At 37.8% G+C, this 22577-nt stretch overlaps 1 protein-coding gene and 1 long non-coding RNA gene across 7 annotated transcripts in view; one reads left to right on the forward strand and one right to left on the reverse strand.

Moving 5' to 3' along the window:
- The window catches only part of LOC146405618 (uncharacterized), a 168211-nt gene extending 147691 nt beyond the window's left edge, over nt 1-20520 (reverse strand). Inside the window, exon 1 of the transcript XR_014838195.1 lies at nt 20460-20520. The gene's annotated coding sequence lies outside the window, so the exon portion shown is untranslated. The remainder of the gene's footprint in view (nt 1-20459) is intronic.
- LOC146405620 (uncharacterized) overlaps nt 1-22577 on the forward strand; it is a 141334-nt gene that overhangs the window by 10603 nt on the left and 108154 nt on the right. The gene's annotated exons all lie outside the window — the stretch shown is intronic.

Here is a 22577-nt window from a genome sequence, read left to right on the forward strand (position 1 = left end):
TCTTTTTAGGGCTACACTTGCAGCATATGGAGGTTCCCAGGCTGGGGGCTAAATTGAAGCTGCAGCTGCTGGCCTATATAGAATCAGAGCCATGTCTGTAACCTACACCACAGCTCACAGCAACACAGGATCCTTAACCCACTGAGTGAGGCCAGAGATCAAACTTTCGTCCTCTTGGATACTAATCAAGTTCATTTTCGCTGAGCCACAACAGGAACTCCCATCCCAGTATTTTTTAAAAATGGTCTTACGAATCAAACAGAATGGGATGAAGAACATGATTTAAAAACATGGACAAAATGGGCAATTTACATAATAAAGCATACGAATGGAAATTGCATATATAATAAGAAATCCTCTTTTACTTCTCAGATTGGCAAGTTTAAAAAGATAGATGATAAAAATCTTTACAGTGCCTACAAGGCCTGCATGAGCTGACTCTTCTCCCCCACTGATCCTTCTCTGTCTCTCACAAATCTAATCTCTTTTTCATGTCTACCTCACTTGTTTGCTCCAGCCAAAAATAATACCCTTTCACACAGTATAATGGAACAACTTTGCAATATCTACCAAAACTCAAATACATACACCATTTGACCAAGGAATGCACTTAAAGGAATTTAACTTTCATAAATATTTATACAAGGAGATGGAGTTCCTGTTGTGGCTCAGTGGTAACTAAATCAACTAGTATCCATGAGGATGTGGGTTCAATCCCTAGCCTTGCTCAGTGGGTTAAGGATCCCACATTGTCGTGAGCTATGGTGTAGGTTGCAGACATGGCTCAGATTCTGAGTTGCTGTGACTGTGGTGTAGGCTGGCAGCTGTAGTTTGGATTCAATCCCAGGCCTGGGAACTTCTATGTGCTGCAGGTGTGGCTCTAAAAAGAAAAAATACAAGAAGAAAGGTTATATTACAAAAATGTAATTAGAAAAATTTGGAAATTACTAAAATGTCCACAAATAGATATTTGGTTAAATAAATTAACATACATTCATAAAACAAAATACTACATGGCAACGAATTTAAATGTGTGTGCCTATGTATGTGTGAGTGTAAAATATTTCTCAAATATACTGACATGAAAACATTTCTGAATTGTGTCATTTAATATAATTAGTAACTTGTATGTTTTAGTCCTTCAGGCTGCTATAACAAAACAGTCATAGTCTGGGTGGCATATGAAGAAGAAAATACTTCTCTCATTTCTGGAAGCTGGAAGTCTGAGGTCAGGGTGCCAGCATGGCTAGATTCTGGTGAGAATCATATTCCAGGTTGTTGACTTTCCATCTTCTCGTTGTCTTCTCATGCAGTGGAAACAGAAATGAAAAAACTCCCTGGGGTCTCTGATAAGGGCACTAGCCCCATTCCTGAAGTCCCTGCTTTCCTGACTTAATTATCTCCCAAAGGCATCTCTTCCTTATGCTATCATATTAGAGGTTAGAATTTGAAAATATGAATTTGAAGGAGACACAAACATTCAGTTCATAACAATGTATGTTATATATTCTATTTTTATTCATTATACTTCACATTATTTATAGAATAACTATAGCCCAATACATGTCTTTTCCAAAATATCTGAAAGTGGCTGGAAGAGGAATGAGTATTGGTTTCCATTTAGCTGATTATTAACATACACAAACTGCCGTAGTCCATTTGGGTTGCTAGAACAAAATGCCAAATAATGGGTGGCTTATGAACAACCAAAATGCATTTCTTTGCAGCAACATGGATGGACCTAGAAATTATCATACAACGTGAAGGAAGTCAGAGAGAGAAAAACAAATATCTCACGAGAAAACTAATACGTAGAATCTAATAAAAATGATACAAAAGAATTTACTCACAAAATAGAAACAAACTCAAAAATTTCAAAACCAAATTTACAGTTACCCAAGGGGAAACATTGAGGAGAGGAATAAATTGGGAGGTTGGGATTGGTATATACACAGTGCTATATACAAAACTGATAAGTACCAGGGACCTACTATATAGCACAGGGAAATCTACTCAACATTCTGTAGTGGAAATGAATGTATGGGGAAAGAATCTGAAAGGGATTGAGTATAAGTATATGTATAACTGATTCACTTTGCTGTACACCTGAAACTAACACAACATTGGAAGTCAACTATACTCCAAGAAAATTTTTAGAATTTAAAAAAAGAAATGTACTTCACATAGTCCTGGGGGTTGGAAGTCTGAGATCAAGGGGCCAACATCTTCAGGTGAGAGCCCGCTTCCAAGTGGCTGACTTCTCATTGTCTCCTCACATGGCAGAAGGGGCTAGAGATTTTCTGGAGCCTCTTTTACAAGACACTGACCCCATTCATAAGGATTCCACCCTTATGATTTAAGCATCTCTCAAAGGCCCCATCTGGTAAGACCATCACATTACTTTTGGAGCTTAGGATTTTAACATATGAAGTTGTTGGGGGGGTGGATATAAACATTCACACCCCCACATAAACCCAGAGGAAACATTTCTTCAAATCATCTTTGTATTTTCCTTTCCAGTCGGAGAGAAAATACCTAGCAAAAATTGGCTTTGTCAAGATACTAGAGAATTTCATTCCTTGTAGTTCATGTTTTAAAATTCAAAGTCGACACCGTCTGTTCTATGCATTACACTCCACTTGGATATTTTCATTACATTATATATTACATAGAGAAGACCCAGGCAGCCTTAGAATTTTTATAAGCATATGTTTCTCCCTTCCTTATGTTGAAATATAGATCTCATTAAAATAAATTTTTCTAAAATGAACTATTTTATTGTAGAAGCTTGGTGAGACTGCTTCTGAAAGCCACAAACTTCTGCTACAATCTTAAATGTGGCCACACTAGTCTACAGCAAATTTTATTAAAGAAGGAGCAATAACAACTTTTGTCTTATCCCTTTCTTTGAGAAAACTCAAAGAAAGTGGTCTCTGCATAATTTCATCTAGTTTTCTCATGTAAATTTTTCCTGCTCTTACTAAAATAGTTTCTAATCATCAGTGTCACCAAATACAGTTATTTTAAATAAACAAATTCTCTATTTTTACATTTAATGGAATAATTTCTAAACAATCATTTCCAAGGTTGTTTTTAACTTAACTTTTTTTTCTCTGCAAACATGCATGCAGTGTTATAGACACTTTGCTTCTGGACAGTGTCGTTCCAGCCACCATGCATGTTTGGTTTGGTCTCAATGTCTCTAAAAAAAAAAAAAAAAAGCACTGTATAAATTCAGGTTGAAACAGGTTAAATTTGATTTAGAAGCACCTCTGCTATTGCCAGGGAAGTGTTAGCATTTTCCCTCTTCTCCTCTTGGAAATCAAACAAGAGACTAGAAATATAAAGAGAATCCACAAACTCCGTTTTGGCAAAAGGAAGGAGCAGATTTAAACTATGATCTCGAAAATCAGTGTAACAGCTACCAAAAGCAGCCAAGACCAGGCAGAAGTCACACATAAAAGGTGAGGAAAATAGCAAAGAAAGTCAAAAGATGATCCAATAACAACATATTTCAGAAAAATATGCTTCCTGCAGATGAGGGTTCATTGATAAGTAGAGAAATTATATCATGTTAGCAGCAATGGATGGGGGACCTGTGTGAGCAGGGCTGGCCGCAGAAGTCTTCAGAAACTCAGTTAATATCAGAGAAGCAGAGAAGGTGGGGCTACATTGAAAGTGACCAGCTAAGCCATGTTAGAAAGAAGAAATCTGTCTCTGAGGAAGCAGAATGTGAGAGATCGTGGCATTAGGAAGCCTGAAAGGCTGCAGTTGTATTTCTTTCTCCTACAGGAACTTCCTGCCAGGAGCTGCACAGGAAAATTCAATTTCCATTAATAAAAGGAATTGGCGCAGTATTTTATTTATTTATTTATTTATTTATTTATTTATTTATTTATTTTTGTCTTTTGTCTTTTGAGGGCCACACCTGCGGCATATGGAGGTTCCCAGGCTAGGGGTCTAATCGGAGCTGTAGCCACTGGCCTATGCCACAGCCACAGCAACACAGGATCTGAGCCGAGTCTGCGACCTACACCACAGCTCACGGCAACGCCGGATCCTTAACCCACTGTGTGAGGCCAGGGATTGAACCTGCAATGTCATGGTTCCTAATTGGAGTCATTTCCGCTGTGCCACCATGGATGGGAACTCCAGAATTGGCACAGTATTGATATCCTAAGATTATATGAGAAAATATGAAAAATAGCACTGACACCTCCAAACATGAGAAACACTCACCAGAAAAAAAAAAAATTGCCGCTAGTAAATGAAACTTGTAGCCAAATGTTTTGCTGTGAACTTAAAAAGTTAAAAATCAGGTTTCTCTATGAAAGACAATCATAAAGCAGAAATAAATAAGTAATAAAGATATGGAAGACTGAAGTAACGTGATGAATAAGACATCTCAGGTTGCTATTTATATGTCCTCCACACTCACGGTATGTGTTTACAGAACTGAGCTCCAAATAACTAATTTCATGGGACTGTTTATTTTTGTTGTTATTGCTAATAACTCCTTGGCTTCATAATTCAGAGTAATTTATTTTCTATGACCTTTATATATCAAATATATATATATATATAATCAACTGACAAAGTGCTGTGCAAGATGAAATTTCTGACAATGATAAATGACTGACCTTTCTTTTAAATCATTTAAACATTTTTTGAAACATCTTTTTATTCATTATTCAGTTTTCCTACCAATGAGAATTACTTTTAAGTGGTTAACATTTCTGTTTGGTTTACCATCACTTTGGGGAATTTGGTGCACCTAGATCAGAGTTTCTTGAATTTCAGTAATACAGCTTTTTAGGTGAAGAAAAAAAATCCATGAACCATTAATATTAACTATAATTTTATTATATTAACTGTACATATATCAAAAAATTAATAGCAACTCTGTTGTCTCACAATTGTGCTACCACTATAAAATCAAAGCAGACAAATCAATGTAAATAAAATTATAAAAATGAAAATGAAAATTGAAATTAACTGATTATGTGACAAATTATATTTTGTGGAAATTAAGTTGCATCCACAAGACAGAGGGTTTACATGTCAAGACCTCTGTGGGCCTTTTGAAGATTCCATTTTCCTTCCAAGTTTTTTCAGTTTGAAATTATGCTTAATGATGTAATTTGTTCTTTACTTAGTAGGAAGCAATTATTTCTAAATTAAGTTATCTTTTGTTCTTTCTCTAATTAGCACACAACAGTGACATGGTACTTTCTGGTGCCAGTAAGAAAGTTGAGAAAAATGCAACTGTAAGCACTAAAATCAGATGGTGGTCTTCAACTACAATCACTCAGAATAGCAAACTAAGCTTCTACTAATTTTATTTTAGCTAATTGTTGAATCCAAAACACAGAATTTTGAAAATGATTTTTAGTATTTTTTCAAACCCCTGTTTGAGAAACTTTGTTCTAAGTTTTTAGAACTCTAGACAACCAAACTTGGTATGTGCTTAGTGAGCCAAGTCTGATTTTATAACCTCCTATGATTCTTGCTACAAGAGTCTCATATTGCACAAGAAAGTACTATTTTGTGGTTTCATCTTAAGACTTACTACATCAGTGTGGAAATCCCAGAAATTTAATGTTTCACCTTTTCTGAGAGTAATGAAGAGTAAAAACTCAAAGTACAATTTTGTAGATTTAAAGGAGAGTCAATTAGAAGACTTCAAGTCTCCATTAATAAGTCTACAAGTAGCAAATCCTGGGGAGGGTGTGGAGAAAAGTGTATCCTCCTATACTGTTGGTGGGAATGTAAATTGGTACAAGCATTGTGGAAAATAGTATTGAGGTTTCCTCAGAAAAGTAAATATAGAACTACCATATGGTCCAGCAATCCCACCCCTGGCATATATCCAGACAAAACTACAATTAAAAAAAATACATGTACCTATATGTTCATAGCAGCACTATTCACAATAGCCAAGACATGGGAACAACCTACATGTCCATCGACAGAAGAATAGATTAAGAAGATGTACATATACACAATGGAATACTATTCAGCCATAAAAAGGAAATAATGCCATTTGCAGCAACATGGATGCAACTAGAGAGTCTCATACTAAGTGAAGTAAGTCAGAAAGAGAAGGACAAATACCATATTATATCAGTTATATGTGGAATCTAATATATGGCCAAAAATGAACTTACCTACAGAACAGAAACAGACTCACAGACATGGAGAACAGACTTGTGGTTGTCAGGGGGGAGGGGGACGAGAGGAATGGGATGGACGGGGAGTTAGGGGTTAGCAGATGCAAACTATTACATTTAGAATGGATAAGCAACGAGGTCCTGCTGTATAGCACAGGGAACTGCGTTCAATCACTTGTGATAGAACACGATGGAAGATAATATGAGAAAAAGTGCATGTGTATTTATATATTTACAATGTTCTGTCAATTTCTGCTGTACAGCAAAAGCAGAAATTGACGGAACATTGTAAATCAATTACACTTTAATAAAAATTTTTTAAAGGCTCCAAAATATGTAGTTTTAGGGGTCAGAGTCTGAACCCCAGTGGACACATGGAGAACTTTGGAGGTGGGAAAGAATGAGAACATTAAGAACTAAAAAGACACGAAGTGTTACATTCAGTACATATTACATACTCAACATGTGGAAGGGGAGATATACAAACAATCAGTGGATAGAATCACAATCACCAGAAAAAGAGACTGAGATTCCACTACTCCAAGCCCTGAGGCTATAAAGCTTCTGGGCTTTTACCAGGCACCCTCCATACAGAAAATTCCCTTGGGTACAGGAACTCACAAATCACTTGCTGGTCACCGTTGAGTTTGCAGAGATGCCTCGTGATGCGAATTATCATGCCCTCTCCTCTACCTCCCATCCTTTCTCTGTCCATTTGTTTTAGAAAAAACTTGTGGAAGTCCCTTCCAAGTTCTCTCTTTTCTAAAGGAAAATGGATAAGCAGCAGGTGCTTGAGAGGTATCTTCTCCATGAGAATAGATAGGAAATATTCCAGGTCTCTCCTAAAAAATAGAATTAAGCAGAAGTTCCCTGGTGGCTTAGCAGTTAAGGATCCGGTGTTGTTATTGCTGTGGCTTGGGTCTCTGTTGTGGGGTGGGTTCTATCCCTGGCCTAGGATCTTCTGCATGCTACAGGCATGGCAAAAAAAGAAAAAAATAGAAGTAAGTTAACCTTTAAGCTGTGACTAAGTTAGAGCTATATGTAGAATCAACTAGTTCTTGACCATCTGTATGTGCTTATAACTGAATGTAAAAAAAAAAAAAAAAAAAGTGTGTGTTCAGGTTATGATTTCCAGGAACTCATTAGTCATTGCTTTCAGTGCTTTATCGTGGAGAACACTTTTAGGCAATGAGAACGAATACAAATATTGGCTCCAAACCACACTATTTTTATCATAAAAATATGGTTAAAAACAGAGCCAGTACAGTAAAAGTGAAATAAGTATTCAAATGTTATCATGCAAGTCTGGTTTATCGAAGGAAAACCTAAACAAAACTATCGTGTCCAGACCCAGAATCTAGGTTTCTTAGCAATAATGCGCTATAACTAACAGAAATGAGGGTTTATCCCTGCATTTGCTTATATTTGTAATATTAACTTGTTTTGTTGTTTTGTTTTCACAGTGGGTCAAAGATAGTTTTACTCCTCTTGGGCTTTGCTTCCCCAGTTCTGGTGTTTAGTTCAGTGATATTCCCAATCTATAATATACTAGCAACAACCTGTGATGTATTGCCAATACCCTGGAGAGTTCTACTGGCAGTGTCCTTGAAGCAATATAGCTATCTAGCAACTTTATGCCTCTTGAATAGTTATGGATCACACATGGGAGCAAATATTACCCTGCTACATTTTGTTCTACTTCAGGTTTTTCCAATGTGATGTCCCCCAAAATTGTATGATGAACTGCCAAGTTTTCTTCTTTTCCTATTCTAGATGAGGAGCTCAAGGGCATTTTCAGGTGCATAACTACACACATACACTTCCTCATCACCAGCATCTTTTTTTTTTTTTTTTTTTTTTTTTTTTTGTCTTTTTGCCATTTCTTGGGCTGCTCCCGCGGCACATGGAGATTCCCAGGCTATGGGTCGAATTGGAGCTATAGTCACCAGCCTACGCCAGAGCCACAGGAACGCGGGATCCAAGCTGCGTCTGCAACCTACACCACAGCTCACAGCAACGCCGGATCATTAACCCACTGAGCGAGGGCAGGGATCAAACCTGCAACCTCATGGTTCCTAGTCGGATTCATTAACCACTGTGCCACGACGGGAACTCCTCACCAGCATCATTTTAAATGTCTGGATGGTACACTTTCCTTTACTCTCAGAAGTGGTCCTTGCTAACTAAGGAAATAGTTATGGTTCATGTGTTAGTCTGCTAGGTTTGCCATAACAAAATATACAGACTAGGTGGCTAAAACAACAAAAAATTATTATATTCTCATGATTCTGAGGGCTGAACGTTTAAGATCAAGGTGCCTACAGTACTGGGTTGTCTTTAGGCCCTTTTCCTTGGCTTGCGGATGGCCGTCTTCCTGCTGTGCCCTCACATGGTGTTTTCTCTGTGCATGAACATCCCTGCGTTCCCTCTTTCTGTAAAGACATCAGTCCTATGGAATTAGGGCCCCACTCTTATGACCTCGTTTAACTTAATTACCTCTTTAAGTGCCTCAACTTCAAATACAGTCACTTTGAGGGCTAGGGCTTCAACACATGAATTGTTGGGGACATAAAATTCAATTCATCACAGTTCATAAACTGAAGGAGATAAGGGGCAAGTGTTCCAGTAATAGATGAAAATAACATTGAATTTCTCCTCTAAAGTCTACAGATCTTTTCATGATATGTGTAATCTTAACCCCAGCGTACCACATCATGTCATATGTCTTTCCAAACAACATTTTAATGGGCACAACACTCCCAGATGTTTGCCGCTGCCTGAATCAGTCTAGAGCCCACTTTGTCATCACTTCTCATGCCAGAGATTGGAGAAATAACTCTATTCTGTGCTCCAACTGAGATCAATGTATAGTGGATAGAGTTATTTCAAGCGGTATCTTTTTGTCTGACCAAAAATTAAAATATGGCCTTCTAAAGCAAGCGAAAGAAAGAAAGTTGCCACTATGCAGATTAGAGACTATAGGCCACTTTGACAGTACAATTCCTGGTGGAAGGAATGCTCAAGCAAGCCAAAAGAGCATCTCTCATAATGAGCATCTATCAGCGCCCTGACAAATGACCTTTAATTAGAACTAGAAAGTCTCTTCTGGTGAAAATGAAAAGTTTGCTGGGTTGCTAATTTTTCATAACATGGTAAAGTCAAAACACTTGTTCTAGAGGGCAGGGTAAAACATGAAGACAAGGATGAAATCACTCAGTAGCCTGACTGAAGTCAGAAGAAGAAACCTGTGCTCCGAAATAATCTTCTCTGAGTACCAAAACATGTAAGCTCTGTAGACTTTTCTATCCCTTGTCAAAGGCCACTGGAAGATTCACAGTGGATATACCAGGTCAAGAAAACAGAAAAGAACAAATGCAAGACTTCAGTTCCTCTTCATTAACCACTTGAGTTTCATTTCAAAGTAGAACAGAAAAGGACCTTCACCCCAAACAATTTTGTCATTGTCAGTTACTCTCCAGATCTCAGCCTGATTCCCTCTAGTTCTCTGAATCAGAAAAGGGCCACATGAAGCTGTGAGTGCAAATAAAATCACACAGACCAATAGGCTGAATGTTGATTTGCTGTAATTAGCCAGTCCTGAGAGCTCTCGGTAGAAACTGCTTTGATTTTTAACTTTTAGAAAGTTATTCTACCAGAGGATTATTATGGTAATTGAAATTAGGAATAGAATTATGGTTGGCCCCTAAATAACATGATGTAAATGCCAAAACTGCTATTTAGCTGTTATACTGAACAATTTGGAACAATGGGAGGGACTGGGTGTACTTGTGAGGGCTCTAATTTTAATTTGGGATTGCCAATTTGTTAGCCTTTCACTGCTTCCTTAAAGGAAATGCAGAGTCTTAAGGAACTTGCCCAAGGCCTATATTCAAGTAGAAAATTATGAGCTTTGTTTCCTAAGGAGGAGATATTTAACTTTTTCCTTCTTTGAGGGTAGTGTAGACTTCACATTCACAGGTCTCAAAATCTGCGGAATCAGAGATACTCTATGATGGATCATTTGTAAGAGCTAATTACTTTGGGAACAATCCCTTTTGCATAGCTAATTATTTTCCTGGGGGGAAAAAAGGGGCGTATTTTGGACTGCTATTATAAAGGAGTGATTTATGGGCCAAATGTATGATAGAAGATCAGAAATAAAGTTCAATTGTCATAAAGCATAATTCTGACAGTTAATTTGCTCTTATCCTCCTTGGCAGACATTTGAATGAATGGATATCGATGGCAAAGGGTTGTTATGTATCTTCATTAGATGATGAAGAGAATTATGATGATGATGAAATCGGGAGTCACAAAGAATCAAATTAGAAATAAAGTTATGAGAAGCATATCAGTGAAAAGTAGGAAACATTTATGCTTTGAAAAAAAGAATAGTCATGGCCTGTCATATTGTTTTTCCCAAATTGACAGCGCATTTCATGCTTGTCCCTACCTTTTAAAAAATATAAAAATTAATACACACATGTTGTGATATTCATACACCACAAAGTTAGAGGAGCACCTTTGTTATATCAACCTCTGAGAGATAAGCCCTATAAATGGTGTAGTGTATATTTTTTCAAATTTATTTTACGTATATCCTGTCATATTACTATTGCTAAGAATGGGTGTATATGTGCATGTGTGTGCGTATATGTGTGTGTATATAGAGAGAGTATACGTTGCTCTGTGATTTTTTTTCTCACTGAACATCTCGTGGATGACTTTCTAAGTCATTTTACGAGGGAAAAATCTGTAAATCACACACATGTGCAAAAAAGTGCATTAAAAGAGTTTGGGAAAAACACAAGAACTCTGAACTGCATTTTGCTCTGCAAAGTGACAATAGAGATGAGGACAGTGATTGCAAGAGTTTATTTTCCTCTAAATTAGTAATGTTTATCCATGACCACAAATTATTTTTCTCATAGATAGCTAGAAAAGCAAGTGGGCAAGGGAGAAAAAGAGGCCACATTAAAAGGCTAAAGTAGAAAAACAATTCAGTTTGCCTGATTGTGATTTTTGTACAAAAAAAAAAAAATGAGAGATCCAATATTTAATTTATGCAATCTTTGGCTATTTGTAGAAAACCCCATAAATGGTAAAAGTTTATCCAGACTTCAAGACAAATCATTAGCTCTGGTACAAACCAATGGACCCCCTCTGGTCCTCCGAGATACGTTGTCATCATGAGCTGAGTTTATTTGTTCTGTTCATGTACTCTCCGTGGCTTGGAGGGATAATTCTCATCCAAAGGGGTTTTTCTGTGGCCGAACTAACTAATGACTCTAATGAAGAGAAGGTCCAGGATATTCCCTGAGAAGTTTGATTTCTACAGCCTACTTTTGAGTTCTTTTTTATTCTGAGGTAATGCCTGGACCCAGTGGAGAGAAATCTTTGTTTATTTACTTTGGTCTTACTAAGAACTGATTTAAAGCTAAGGTCCCATCTGGGGAACTGCCTGTGAGGACAAATATTCTAAAAAGTATGATATCTTGGCATTGTGCTTCTTGCCAGTACATTGTACAGAGTCTCCTCTTTGAGGACTCCAGGGAGAAAATTCTTTCAGGTCTCAAGAACAGTTAAAAGCAACCGAGCAACTAATTGGTTTTAATGTTACGGACAATGTGGGTTTTGCAATAAGGCCTGTTTCTGGTTTTTACATTATTTAAAATGTGTAACCTAGATGTCTCTAGACCCTACCAGCCTAGGGGCACAAGTGAGTCACATTAACGTTAATTCCCAACCACTGTGGGCTGATCGGCCTCAACCACTACAGAGAAGACCACTTGCCCCAAGCATTTCTGCGTATCCCCCAGGGTGAATCGCAAGTGTTTGCATTCATTGATTTCTAAGTGGGAGGAATCAACTGTGTTAGTTTAAGCAAAGAGAAAGAAATGTATTTTCAAGTATTAGGAGATGATCTGTAGAATTTAAGGGCAAGGATGCAGCCTTGCCTCAGTAAAGACTGGAACCAGAGATGCCAGTGTCACCAGGAAGTTCCCTCAATTCTGCTTCTGCTACATAATTCCTCCTCCCTAGCTGCCCCCCCCCTTCTCTTTCCCTCTCAGGTTCTCTTGCTCCTCCAGTAACAGAAAATAAAGGCAACTGAGCACTCCTAAGTTTATACGATGCAGGTCTGGCTACCTGGAGAGAAACTGAAAAATATTTCTTTGTCCCAGGTCTGAATTTCTGGGGAAGAGACAGAGAGATGATAGTCATAGCTTGAAAAGAGGGGCTTTCTTTGCTCTAGCCCACTGTGACAGTGGTGACAAAGACATGGGGCTTTGGACTGGCCTGGTGCCTGGGTGTGTAGAAAAGATGGTTCCAGAGAAAGGGACAAGCAGAGCTTTACTGCAGCAGAGGACAGCTTCAGGTTGAAGGGAGAGAAAGGACTGCCCACTGGGTATGGCTGCCCTCCCCCAGGGCCCCAGAGTGAGCTGCTGGGCTCAGGCCAGGCTCTGGTATGCCTTGCTCATCTGATCCAAGGGCTAAGCAGCTTTAACAGATTTTTAAATGAAAATAATATTTACTACCAATGTGACCAAACTGGCACTGTTGATATTGCTGATTGGTGAAAAAAATCTTCTCAGAAGAAAATTGGGAAATATGTATTTAAAAGCCCTCAAATGCAAAGACCTTGCCACTCATTTCTGGGAATTTATCTAAGGAAACAGATGTACATGGAGGTTTATCACATGGCGAAATTGTTTATAGTAGAAAATTGGTACCATGTTAAGGTGTTATAGCAGTTGGATAAATTGTAGCACATGCATATCATGAAATATAACATCCATCTAACATACAGTGTATCTATTGACCTGGAAAGATGGCTACATATAATAATAGGTTTGAAACAGAAAAGAACATACAGAACAATGACTTGCTCAAAGTCATTCCTGTTTGAGCAAGTATGGTGTATTTCTGTTTTCTCCAGATCATTTTATGTTTTCTAATTTGTCCGCAGTAATCATATGTCACTTGTATAAATTGTTTTAAAACTTTTGAAAACTCACTAGAGCAGTACAAGTTTTTTTCAATACATAAATGTTACCTCAGCATTAAAAATAAATATGTTTGTACATCCTTTAAAAAACATAAAGAACAGCTCTCATAAAGATGACGCTCTATAGCCCTCTATATATTAGTTTCATAGTCAGTATTCAAAAATAAGAGGAAAAGCGTGAGAATAAAGAAAAAGTGAACAGAGATCTAAGTACAGAACTATTCTCTTGAACTCCTTTATCAGCTCTCCATCCTTCAGTGGTTCTCTAGCAGAGGTGGTACCACTTCTAGGGACTGTTTAGAAATATTGGATGGAGGACATGTGGGGCTGTCCCAGGGATTAGGCAGTCTACTGACATTTAGTGGGTTGCGGGGAAGAGAGGCTAACTACCCTGCATGGCTTGGAAAATCCAGAACAAGAAAGACTTGTCCTGCCCAAATGTCAATCGCACCCTCCAATGAGAAACCCTGCTAAATAAACCTCTTTGAATAAAACCCAAGACCTTTGCTCCTTAACCCCTGCCTATTTTTCTCATCTACTCTCTCCCAGCTTCCTTTCCAATTTTACACCCTTCTCTCTCCCACTTTAATTCCCTTTTCCTCTTTTCCATGCCTTAACCATGTCAAATTGCTGGTAATTCTCATAGAGTGCCAAGAAGTATTCTGCTTCTCAGCTTTCATTTGGTTTAGATTATTTGCTCTGCCTAGAATACTCCTTTCATAAAGTCCCACTCATTCTCAAAAGTTCAGCTTAATTATCTCCTTTGCAGAACCTTTTTGGGGTCATAATCCTTCCTCTTTTTTGCTCTCATTTTTACTTGTATGCATCTCTATTATAACATCTAAAACACCACACAGTATTTCATATTCATATTCTCCTACTAGACATGCAAGTTCCTTGAGGGCAAGGAGGGAATACTTATTCATAGTTTAACCCCAAACATGAGAAAAAAAAAATCTCATGTTACTCAACAATGCTTATTATTTGGGGGGAAAAAAATGAAATCAGCTTGTCATTCTGTTGGCACTTAAAAAAAAAAAAAACAAGAGGAGAAAAGTAATTCAATCAGTAAAGGAACAAAAAGTTTGATTTCTGCCTTCAAATTCTTTTCCATTTCAAAAGAATAATGGTGACATGTTCTTCATTACCATCACACAGAATGATGGGGATGGTGGAAAGCAAGACAATATGTTTATTGGCTCCAAATTTGTTCCAAAGCTTGAGTGCTAAGAAATCCACATTTGTGTATCAGTATGTGATATGTGTGTATATCATACTATCTATATTTTGGTTCATCCTATTATAATGTAGATTTGCTATGCTGGCAAGTGTAAAGTTTAGGCTAAGAAGAAATTTCAGTAATCTTTATGATTGAAGTCCAAGGAGATTCTTTCTTACTGACAGTTTTCTTCCTTGTAGAACCTATATCACCGTGATCACTGAATTTAGGAGTTTGAGAGGTAGAAGCATATTGAGCAAATGATACTGCGTCAGGGCCGAAGACAGTGAACTCACTTTTGTTTCACATATTTTGATCTTTAAGGTTGGATGTTTCCCCCTTCTATCAATATAAAGTGTTTAGAAACAGGAGTTCCCATCGTGGCTCAGCAGAAACAAATCTGACTAGCATCCATGAGGATGCATGTTTGATCCCTGGCCTAGCTCAGTGGGTTAAGGATCCAGCATTGCCATGCACTCTGGTATAGATTGCAGATGTGGCTCAGATCTGGTGCTGCTTTAGCTGTGGTATAGGCCGGCAGCTACAGCTCTGATTCGACCCCTAGCCTGGGAACCTCCATATGCATGGATGTGGCCCTAAAATTAAAAAAAAAAAAAGTGTTTAGAAACACATTAGTCATTTACTAATAAGGCATTTATTAATTATGTTCATATTTTAGGAGACAAACAGTTTTCTGTTCTAATTAACAACTTGAAATAAAATATCAGATTTGTGAAGGGGGGAGTGTCATAGCTATCCGGTGTTTCAACTGGCTGTTTTATCACACATCAGGCATCACTTTTCCCCTTGAAAATGACAAAACTACAATGTACTAAGCACTTGTATGTTACTGTGGTGAAAGCAAAAAATAATTCAAAACTTCCTTCTAACTGTTCAAGCTTTAGTAGAAAGTTTAAAATAAACACAGATAAAGCAAAAAGAATAGTGGCAAATCAGAGGAGAATCTTCTGGTTGCAGGAAATATGACATTGCATTTGAGATAAAAAATGAAAGGTGGATAAGTTTTGGGCTGCTTCGTGTGACTAAAGACTATGAGAAATTCAAAAGTAATAGTCCTCGCAATCATAAAATTTCACAAATGGTAAATTATTTTATTTGAAAGTTGGGTTATATCCTTTTAAAATTTATGAGTGGGATTTTTGCTTTTGGTTAAAATGGAATAACGGGGAATAGACCCACCTTCCTGCCTGAAATAAACAAAAATCAGAAAATACCTGAGATGGTGGGGGTTCAAGACACTGTGAACATGAATAAAATATAGTGATCCCTGAGAGACAGGAAAGAAACAAAGTGAGCGAATTTCCCCAGCTTATTGCCTGAGGCCACAGCACAAAGAGGAGAACTTGGGCAGAGTATTGCAGATTTCCTTAGTTGAGGAAATAATGATGAGAATCTAGGGAAATAAAAGCAGCCAGAGCTTGAAGGACAGAAAAACAAAGGAGAAAAAGACACAGAAAAGGAATTCGTCAGAGGGTCTCCTTTGAGTTTTCAGCAGAGATTTGTTAAGTACATGCATGTGAGGAAAGAACTACCCAAAAGAATAAAAAAGAATAATACATGGCACTTCCCCCAGGCCAAGGAACACGGTGCTTCCTATCAGTCAGATGGAAAAACATAATTCAGAGGGCATCACAGAATACTTAGAATGGTTTTACTTCAAGAGTGAACAATTAGTCCTAATTTTAAAAATGGATTTAGTCCTGTGTAGCAAATCTTAAAATCAAGACCCAAAAAGTTTGGAGTTCCTGCTGTGGCTCAACAGAAAGAATCCAACTAGGATCCATGAGGACACAGGTTCGATCCCTGGCCTCACTCAATGGGTTAAGGATCCAGGATTGCCATGAGCTGTAGCATAGGTTGCAGACCCTGCTCAAATCCCACACTGCTGTGGCTGTGGTGTAGGCTACAGCTCCGATTTGAGCCCTAGCCTAGAAACCTCCATGTGCTGTGGGTGTGGCCCTGAAAACACAAAAAAATTTTTAAAAATTTTAAGAAGACCCAAAAGGATCCTATTTTTCCCTAAGGAACTTAGCAGCACCTCAGATCAAACTTCAAGAATATTCATAGGAATATAAAAATGTCTAACACCGTACACCAAACTGACCCAATTAATATATGTGAGATGTTACTAAGAAAAAGATATACCCCTAAATGCATACACGGAGGTGGGGGCAGGGAGGCAAATGAAACTGGAAGTTAGCAGAAAGAAGAAAATGATAGAGAGAGTGGAAATAAGTGGAAATCAGTAGTTAGGTTTTGGGGGGTTCTTTTTAAATAGGAAGATCAATAAAAGTGACAAACTTCTGTCCAGACGGATTAGAAAAAAAAAAAAAAAAGAGAGAGAGAGAAAATATAGATATTGCTAATATAGATGTTATCAATATCCTGACAAGATTTGCTCATTTTTTTCAGTGAAACCGTAACTTCTTAGCTGGTATTAAGTGCTAAATATTCTTTGAACACATGTATTTCCCTACTTGTCTTGCATCTTATTGAAAACAGAAATGTCTTTAAGTTTGTGCATATGAAAAACGTTTAAAATGTGTAACAGATTGTTTTATCAAAGAAACTGAAATCTCCCAGCACCAGGAGATTATGTCTGAAAACGTAACCGCTTATAACCATCATTTCAAAAAATAATTGCTCTTTGTCAAGTGACAGTAGTTGAAAACTGGATTTTTCTTTGAATGTCCATATGCTTTACCTCAAAAACCTATGACATTTTACTGTGAATTGAAGAAAGTCTTTAAGTGCTCAGACCTCAAGTGTAAAAACATGTCCACATTTTCCCCTGGTCTCAAAGATTGACATCCTTTAACTGTGCTCTAAACATTTCTATCTATATTTGATTGCTTCAGAAAAAAAAAAAAAAAGGAATATTCTGAGAATAGTCAAATAACAGGCACTCTGTTTAGGGCTTATTTCCATCTTTGGGGCTTTATAAGGGTGGAAGAAGCTTGTGATGTAAATTTCTCAAGTAAATATCCCTTGATTATCAAAATTAGATTTCTCACCAGCATTTTGCCTTTAACATCAGAAAGAAAGATGAAGGGAAGAAAGCGATGTTTATACAAGGAAGCTGGGCAGTTGTTCGGGAATGAGTTCCAGATGCTATGGCCTTGAAGACCTTGGCTTCCATGGAAGGTCTTGTATCTTTCATGGTACAAGAAAGTCAGGAGGATAAATTTCCTTTTAAAACCAAATGACTCAATCCCTTCAGTAGCTGCAACTTGAAAGAAGAGTATTTACTTACCCTGTCAGGTGATGTCAATCCCCCTAACAGGACGGTGGTACAGGAAGGTTTGTCAGAGAAATCGAAACATCTCCAAGGAATTGGGATACATGGAATATCAATTTATTATAGATTCTGCTGCTGTTTGTCACAGTTTAAAAGACTGTGCTGCTTGTCACAGTAACACTGCTCCTTGTTGTGACAAGTTTAAAAGAATGATAAGCTTTCTGTAAACTTATGTATAGAAAATGGCAAAATTCAGAAGTTATTGGATGATGTATTTGGGGAAACTTTTTTTCTTAAAGAGGAGTTTAATGACTTCATAGTTGCTTGTTAAATAAAAAAATATAATAGATATGAACACACTGAAATATCAAAGACAATGCTGCCAGAAATATTCTGTGAATTATGTCTTTTCTACTGTGAATTTTGTGCCTAGAATTATGTTTTGGTGAAGAATTTCTTTGTGTTACTCTGTGATTTGGTTAAAAGGAGGGCTTTCTGTTATCAATTTTATAGACCTGCCAAATCGTGATGAATTTACTGAGCAGCATCCATCTGGAGCACTGGCACTTGATCTTATAGCTCAGCCCTGTTTCCCAGGTTCTACTGCTGCTCCCTTATAATCCTTTCTCCAAAAACAGAACGATCTTTTCAAAATATGAACAATTCCTTTCTTGCTTCTGCCCAAGACCCTCCAATAGCTTTCCATCACATTTAGAATACAATCCAAACTCCTTGTTCTAGCCTTAGAAGTTCTTCATATTCTAGGCCCTGCTTGCAAAGTCCTTTCATTCTTCTCCCCTTTCACTGACTGCTCCCGCCACCTGCACCCAATCAGCAGTGCAAGCAGAGGTTTCCATTTTTTTGTGCAAACATGGAAAGATGGTGCTTATTGTACATTAACAAATACCATACATTCAGAGGAGTTATTCTGCTAGTATGGACTTTAACTATCACCGGAGAGAATTCTCTCCAGCTTCTCCTTCTAAGCACAAAGTACACTCTTAACATTCATCTCCTCTTTATAGATAACTGTGATGATGGAGGTGAAGAAAAGGAGATAGCTAAGTCCTCCCTGAAAACAGATTTTTAAAGTTATTTTATTTCTTATTTTATGTGATCTAGACCTTTTCTCAGGTGCTTATATCTACATTCACAGATGGAGATTCATTCCATAGGGGGTTGGAAATAATGATTTTGAGAATCCTGGCCACACCACTCTCATATTATTTGCATTCTCATTGGTTTGCATTTGCTCACCTATGGGGCCAGGAGAGGAAGGGACACTGTCAAGCTGCCTTTAGGTTCATTTCTTCCAGCCGCAATCATGAAAGATATCTCTCTCTCTCTCCATTTGTATTTTAATATGATCTGTCTTGCTATTTTAAGTTTTTTATACATTAAATAGTAAACTCTATTTTTCAATTCAGTCTCCACCACCACTTCCAACTACTGATGATTGGGCCCTTTCGAAGACCTGGAATCTGATCTACATGGTTTAAATAAAGCAACTCACTGATAGCCTGCAAGGTAAAAGTGTCATGGCCCTTTTATACTTGAGGAAACTGAGAGTTTAAGTGGCTTATCCAAATTCAAGCATCTGGTAAATACAACCAAGAACTGAACAACCAGGGAACTTTCTTTTATCTTGGGCTGGTAAAGTATTTATAGCTGGTTAATCCAGCTGATTAGAGGTTAAAGTTCAGTGCTAATGAGGTCAAAGTCATAAATGTGAAGTTTCAATAAGGGCTTTCCTCTGATTCGTAACTGAAAGTGCAACATATAACCCTAGACAGTCGCTATGTGCTGTTGTTCATGAAGAGGACAGAGTGCATAGTGGGCAGCTTAAAATATACCCATCAGGAATGCAAGAAACTACTTTGAAAACATGTTTTCTGATAAATAGCCAAAATCATCATCTTTTTGCAAAACAACAAGTTACACTTAAGCTAGGAAGTCAGCAAGAGTTTTCACCCTAATAGCTAGGCAATGGGAAGATCAGAGAGTGACGGAGCTGGACACTACAAGCAGATGTTTATGGTACAGTCCCTTCATTTGACAGAGAACAAATTAAAATTCATGAGTAGGGATAGAGGCAGGGATTATTAGATTATTTCTTCAAAGTCTCTACAGCAGAAGTAAAGAGCAGAGAATAGAACTTGGTTTCTCTGACTCTTGGTTGACAGTTCTTTCTACCAAACTAGGGAGAGAGTATATTGTAGCCCCAGCCTGAGCCCAAGAGGAATTTTTTTCTGGTCACCACCTGAATGTGAGGAGCACAGAACTAAGCTGCCTCCAGATGTAAACGAGAGAACGGAAAATGTCCTTTCCCTTAACAAATGGCTAAATCTGAAGAACTCTTGTTTTGATTCCCATGCAAAGCCTTTACTTTTCCCTTAGGTTTACTGAAATTTACATTTTAAAAATTTCCTTTCTTTGCCTCATTGGTTCCCCCTTTCTTCTTCTCACAATCCTAAACCACACCATTCTCTGTGAATCAAAACCCCAAGGATGTCTTTGATGAATAAAACACCAACCAACCTCTCCTCACTTCTGTGGGCACTTCAAAAATGGTGCCTGTCCTTACATATTTCTCCTCTCTCTTCACATTGAAAATTCTAGAAATTTTCTAGAAAGAGAGTGACTTTCATAGAAGCAGTGATTTCTAGTATATGTCTCTCTATGTAGGTCACTTCTCCTTTCACCTTTAAGTTGTGTAACTTGGCAGGATGTTGATAATAATAACAACAAACATGAAGATCAGGAAGTTGTATAGAAAGAAAAATAATGTAAAATAGGAATCTAAACATTTAGTATATACTTACTTGGTTTTCAGCCAATTAGATTCAACTGGTTTTCCTTGAATAAACTGAAAACGAATGAAAAGAAAGAGATGGGATTGTATAACACCATTAATAAAGTATTTTGTTTAAATCACCACGCTTTTAAATTTTAATTTCTATATTTGACTTTGTTTCTCCATGATACCTAAGGAAAGCTGTAAGTCAAGTAATTGTGTAGATTTCGTTCAGACTTAAATTGTTGTAGCTTAATATTACTCACAAGCTTAAAACAACTATGACAGAATTCTTTTTGATTTATTTAGACTAGTGGTTTTCAAATGTAGTGAGTGTCAGGGTCACTGAGAGGGTTTGTTAAACACAGTTGTTTGCCGACCCCCCCCCCCCGCCCCCCGAGTTTCAGATTTAGTAGGACTGTGTGGCGTCTGAGAATGTTCAATTGTTAAGAGGCTCCCAGCAAAGGCCAGTCTTGCACATTTTGAGAACTACTTTATACCAAAGTAAGTCTGAATACTTTGTTTCTGTTAAAGAGACATTTTGACACAAAAACAACCTCAGGCACAGACCATTTGACAAGAATCCGATTTGCATTTTTAAACATCAGGACAATGGCATTTTGCCTGTCTTCAGCAAAGTCGCTTGATCCAGGTGAGCCTTAAGTGGCTCCCAACCAGACTGTCAAATCTAATTCCAAATGTATATGTGGAAAATGCAATTAAATGTTTATAAATGCAACTGATCTTGTGAACACCTAACAAGTGTCCTGAGAAACTCACAGTTCATAGCTCAGATTATGTAAATGCATCATATGGTTCATAATGTACCAATGAGAAATACTGAAAAAAAGAAGAAGCTCTTAAGAGTTTGGCTATTAGGAACTACCTGGGTGGCACCCTTCATTCAGCCTTGTTCTCATCCTGAATGAAGTCAATCCCTTTGCAAGTAGTCAAAATAAATATAAGCAAGATAATAAAAAGAAGGACACAATGAGGAAAGACTTAGAGAAAGGATTGCCTTACAGCTACTTATAAACTTGCCGCAGTTTTTATGCACAATAGAAATAGTTCCAGTTTTTCATCTATTGAAAAAAAAGATCTGAATCGTAAATATAAATCAGGCTCATTTACTTTCACCAAGACAGAGTCAGCTTCAACAACACAGCTTGCTGAGATTTATGGTGTTAGACAACTGTTTGAAATCCATGGAAGCTGTGTGGGGAGTACATAAGCACACGCCTAACTTGAGAAACGCTGGATTTACTTCAGTGTGGTCTTGATGGATACTCATTCTTCCTGGAACTGTTTCCTGAATGGAAGTAATCTGTTTTGCAATGTGTCTGAGTACCTTTTCTTAGAGACACTCTATGTTCTGAGCCATAAGTGACTTCAGGCCCGACTGCATCAGGCCTCCACTGAAAGGGCAGTAACAGATATGAGAGGACTTGATAATTTAAGGTGAAAAGGCATGATTATAGCCTAAAAATTCTAAGTGCCAAAAATCATATTAAACAGAAGACTGGCAGGCCCATCAAGCAATAATACATCTGTATTTGCTTCTGACCTGAGAGCACTTTCAACATCTGCAAAGACGGAAAAAAAAAATCAGCTGAAGAAAAGTTGTCTTGGCGCAAAAGATTAATGATGCAGCAAACTCTCTAGTTCTGACAGGAGAGACTGTCACCCCAACTCTTCAGCTATCTCCCAGAATTCAGACATTGTTTGGAATAAGCTCTGTCTTTAAGGTTATATAATTGTGGGAAAAAGTCCAGGCAAGAGAGACAAAAAGAATCCATTTCCTGTCTTTTTCGCTGCAGTGAATCCACAGACATTAGTTCAAAGATGGAAACTGAACTGTTTGCCAATTTGGGTAGACATCCCCTTTGTCATTACTTTTGTCATCAGCTCTCTTCTGGTCTGCTCATGGTATTAGCAGTCATTTCTTAAAATAAGTGGCTGGGGAGTTCCCGTCATGGCACAGCGGAAACAAATCTGATTAGGATCCATGAGGTTGCAGGTTTGATCCCTGGCCTCGCTCAGTGGGTTAAGGATGCAGCGTTGCCATGAGCTATGGTGTAGGTCACAGATGCAGCTCAGATCTGGCGTTGCTGTGGGTCTGGAGTAGGCCG

Source organism: Sus scrofa, chromosome 2 (genome assembly GCF_054392235.1).
Source record: "Sus scrofa isolate SSC_HxYL_T2T_F1_AM1 chromosome 2, Sscrofa_HxYL_maternal_Yorkshire_Landrace_v2.0, whole genome shotgun sequence".
Classification (NCBI taxonomy): Eukaryota; Metazoa; Chordata; class Mammalia; order Artiodactyla; family Suidae; genus Sus; species Sus scrofa.